The sequence below is a fragment of the Triticum aestivum genome, chromosome 3B (genome assembly GCF_018294505.1).
Source record: "Triticum aestivum cultivar Chinese Spring chromosome 3B, IWGSC CS RefSeq v2.1, whole genome shotgun sequence".
NCBI lineage: Eukaryota > Viridiplantae > Streptophyta > Magnoliopsida > Poales > Poaceae > Triticum > Triticum aestivum.
Genome location: NC_057801.1, coordinates 803,956,617 through 803,961,612, shown reverse-complemented (window position 1 = coordinate 803,961,612; position 4,996 = coordinate 803,956,617). Strand labels below are relative to the sequence as shown.

Below are 4,996 nucleotides of genomic sequence, written 5' to 3'. Positions count from 1 at the left end.
CTCCTGGTGAGCGCATGCGCTGTGAGTCGTGGTCGTGGGATGGCGCAGCCATCGCGGACCATGGCGCGCCCGCCGGGAGATAGCTAGCTAGTTTGTTGTAACAGATAAAGAGAATAGAAAGGAAATCAGAAAAGCTGCACAATTGACGGCAGCACAAAAACCACCCTCTCCCTCTCTCGCTCGTGTTCATCGCTCCCTCTCTCTGATCGTCCTCATTTGATCGCGTGCCTCGACAATGACAGACGGCGCAACGCACCTAGCCCACCTCTCCGCTCCGTCGAGGCACTCCCCAGCCAACCTCTCCGGCTCTCCCCTCTGCCGACAACAGACCGGCACGTGGAATTGACACGCATCACCCAACACTCACCAAAAAGGCCCACAAAACTCTCAGCTCACACCAGACCCAGATCACAGAAACGTACGACTCGGTCAAAATCGAAGGCATAGGGCCAATCGATGCTTGAATCGCTCCAGGGTGATTTTTCCCAGGGAGCTTAGTGATACAGGAGATGATTGATCCAAGCTCAAAAAATGTATTGATCTAACGTACGCACATTGCATTCCAGTACATAAGTAAAGATGAATAGCCAGCTACTTAGCGAAAGTAGTCTTCTGCTCACGAGTTCAAATGCACCCGCGATGAACAGTAAATCCAAAAAAATAAAAGAATTCAAAATAATCAAAGTTTTTTAAACAAACATTGAAGAATTGTCTATGTATCTGCACATATTCGAGAAGAAAATCATATGTGCTGACAGTACTGTTAGGGGGGAAACAAAATCAATACTCCAAAATTGCTTTCAAAAGTAGTCTTTTCGAAGCATCAGTTTTTTGCCGAGAGCATTTAAGATTTTTTTTTCTCCATGAAAACTTGTACGTATATAGACAATTCGTCAATGTTTGTTGCCAAAATATTTCTTTTTTTACTATTTTTTAAAAAGTTTACTATTCAGTACGGCTCATTTGAATTCGCGGCCAGAAATACCTTGTCTGCCATGTAGCTAGCTTAGTGTTAGAAATAATACTAGCAATATTTAGTACTCTGAATCTACAAAGCAAGGATATAAGATGTGATGTATTTTCTCTTTAGATTTTTTGAAAAGAGACGATTTATTACTTAAAAGGTTTAAGCATTACACCTGGTCTCTGCATAACTAAAATGCACACAGACATACAAAGTCCTCTCGCATAAACAAAAAATAATAAAGCGAAATACAAAGAAACATGTAAAGTCTGTATAACACCTAAAACGGAGGTGGACCAATCCTAAGATTATGTTGCCACCCATGTAGGGTAAAAGTATCCCTTGTCGTATCCTCCAATCATGCATACACCTCCATAAACAGGTCTCGATTCTTCACACGTTGTAGAGAGGACCATAAATGAAGAGTCCCAGTATATCTGTAGATAACCTACATGAGATAAGTACTTTTATCATTAAGAACCTTATCATTTCTATATAGCCAAAGCAACCAAATAACGGCAAGCGCTCCCACCCTAAGAAGAGTTCTAAACCTGTGATCTATCATATGTAACCGGCTGCCAAATACATAAGCAACACTACGAGGATACAAGGCAGAAGCTATCTAGATGACTGACCATATAAAACGAGCCAATTTGCATTGGAGGAATAAATGTTTTATTGTCTCATCATGGTTACAAAAGACACATTGCAAACTTCCATGCCAATTTCTCTCAATAAGGCTATCTTTAGTAAGAATGACTCCGCGACGAAGATACTACACAAAGATTTTATTCTTAACAGGTATCTTCATCTTTCAGATTTTTTTGTTATTATCAACTGGCACACAAAGATTTTATTCTTAACAAGTATCTTCATCTTTCAGATTTTTTTTTGTTATTATCAACTGGCACATAGACTGGATTACAATTGCACTATGGACAATCATTGGAGCATGATGTACCACGATTCGAGTCTAGGTCCAATTAAATCTCTTATGATTCACATTTGGCAGAAATGATTGCATTACCGTGGCGATAGTATCACCCTTGTGACACACATTGTTGTAAAGAACGAGATATTGTTTCCGGAGTGTGGCATTTCCAAGCCACTTGTCCTCCCATAATCTAATTTCTGAGTCGGCTTTAATCGACAAGGATCCATAAGTGAAGCAATATTTCTTCGTAGCCATTAGACCCGCCCAAAAGTGAGAATCCCCAAGCTTCCAGTATACTTGGGATACCACCTTGGAACCCATATTTCCCTCTCAGGAGGGTTTGCCATACACCGTCTTTTGTCAATAATTTAAACAACCATTTGCCGAGGAGGGCCCTATTCTTAATCTCAAGGTCATGAATGCCCAACCCGCTTTGGTCTTTGGGATGGCAAACCATACTCCATTTAGCTAGTCAATATTTATTTCTCTCACTATGTCCTTGCCAAACGAATCTTGATCAAAAATACTCCAATCTATGTAAAAACTTCTTTCGGCAATTGGAGGATGGAAATCAAATATAGTACAATGTTACTTAGTACTGAATTTATGAGGGCCAATCTTCCATCTAGAAATAGTAGTTTACTTCTCCAACTGCTAAGTCTTGTTTCCAGTCTCTCCTCGCTGTGTTTCCATTCAGCATTTGTGAATCTTCGATAATGTATCGGTATCCCCTACCTACATCCGAACAGTTCAGTGTACAGGTGGGCCTTGTCTTGAGCCTCATCAAAACAAACAACTCACTTTTATGAAAATTGATCTTAAGACCTAAGAGTTGGTCGAATGCTGATAAAATTAGTTTGAACAACTCTCAGGTCTTAAATCAATAGCGCACCACTCTGCAGAAAATTCTTTCATTCTAAGAGTCTGTTAAAGAAGTGGCCATTTGACTTTGTCACAAGCTTTTTCAAAGTCTATTTTGAGTGCCACCCCATTCAACCTTTTTCCGATGAAATTTATGGACTGTTTCATCAAGGATAACAAATCCCTCTAGGAATTGTCTGCCATGCATAAAAGCAGAATGTGAAAGACGAATCACATGTTTAGCAACCGAATTTAGCCTAATAGTCGCAACCTTCATGAATATTTTAAAACTAACATTAAAGAGGCAAATAGTTGTATATTGTTGTACTTTTCAGTCTCATTAACCGTTGGTAATAAAATAATATCGCCGAAGTTTAAGAGAAACTATTCTAGTTGGCTAACATGTAGGTTGCTAAACAAAAGTAGGAGATCCGGTTTGATGACTTCCGAGAAGTTTTGATAGAACTCAGCATGAAAACCATCCGAACCCGGGGCTTTGTTGTGCTCCATTAGGAAAACCATGTTTCGAACTTCCTCCTTGGAGTATGGGGCTGTTAGAAGGCCATTTTCCCTATCAGATACCTGGGGGATGTCATCTATTCAAGACTCATCCATCAAAAAATTAACATCCTCTCAGGATCCGAACAAATTTTTATAATAATTAGTGATATAACATTTAAGTTGATCATGCCCCTCAATCGTGCCCTCTTCCTGTTGTAGGGAATGAATAATTTTCTTCCGGTGTTTGCCATTGGCAACTCCATGAAAATATCTAGTATTCAACTCACCTTTTAGGATAAATTGAGAGTTAGAATGCTGGTACCATTTGAGCTCCTCTTCACGCAGCATGCTAGCTATCTGTGCATTCGAATGACACTTAATCTCGATTTCATGCTCAGATAGAGGTCTAAGCTCTGCCAAAGCTTCTAATTCATCAATGATATATAGATAAAAGACGAAGATTCTCCTTTTTCAGATACTCGCCGTATGCCTAGCCCAACCACCAAGGAATTTGCGTAATGCACACATTTTGTTATTCCATTTGTGCATTGGGGTATGCCCGGCCACTGATTTCACCCGCACCTCCTTGACCATGTCATGGAAGCCATCTCGAAGCAACCCCCCAAGTTCGCACTTGAACTTGTATCTATGTTGTGGTTGTGGCAAACTAGTAGTTATGAGAATGAGTGTATGGTCTGATATAGCCTCAATACGAGGTAGAGCACGAACAGACACTATAGGAAATTTAGATTCCCAGTCGTTATCCATAGGAAATTTTCTCTTTAGTTGTAGAGCCACATCAATTATACTTTTTTAGTCCTATCAAGATTTTGTAGGGCACCATCTAAAAATTGATTTTGTAGGGCACGTATGTGACATATATGGACAACTAATGCTATAGTTCTTCTATTGATGTTCACCTTATATATAGAAATCTTAACTTTTATAGTTAGGCCTTAGTATATAACTAATGGAGTAGGTTTTTCAACATTTATAGTAATATGGGTGAACCTAAGGGCTTAATTATATCTTCCTTTTAATTATATAATAGATAGATTGTCAAAAAGTTCACATCGCCCGCCTAGCTCAGTTGGTAGAGCTCAATGTTCTTAGCACATGGTTTGTTTGCTACCTGAGTAAACTTGCCTTTCCTGCAGCCATCCTAGCCCCACGATTTAGGACGAGTGGGGCTGAGATCACTGTTTGGAAAGGTAGGACTGCCCAGGTAGCACACCATAGAGGCTCATTACCTTGTGGTCTTGGGTTCGAGCCCCAAGGCGGGCAATTTCTTTTTGGTGCTTCCACATATTTTATTTTATTTCTGATTTGTACCCTTTTTTGACCAATTGTTTTAGGTATTTGGGATAACTTAGAGTTATGTATTTTCTGCAACATCAAACTCCACATGGAAGTTGGCTAGATGAATCGAATGTATTGGTGTGATGTGGACCTTGGAAAGTAGGAAATCAGGTGACGGAGCACTAGGTGAGTGGCTTTGTTTTATTATATTTAGCGTTGTAATTTTCTACAATTGGTGTTTAGCCCATCTTCTAGACTGTGGATGATGGGGCATGTAGCGTTATTTTTGTGGTGGTCATTCATTTGTTCATCTATTTGTGTGTCACAACAGAAATGATTGACCATCGCTGCACATATTCATCCATAAGTACGAGGACACTTTCCCTTCTCAAGAAGGCTCATAAATCAGCCTAGAACAAGCCCTGGAAGTAAATATC

The 4,996-nt window shown here is 39.8% G+C and overlaps 1 non-coding gene across 1 annotated transcript; it reads left to right on the top strand.

Annotated features, from left to right (window-relative positions):
- Positions 1-4,335: 4,335 nt before the first annotated feature.
- On the top strand, positions 4,336-4,544 carry TRNAK-CUU (transfer RNA lysine (anticodon CUU)). Its single transcript has 2 exons — positions 4,336-4,372; positions 4,509-4,544. It is a non-coding gene; the product is annotated as a tRNA-Lys (tRNA).
- Positions 4,545-4,996: the final 452 nt, after the last annotated feature.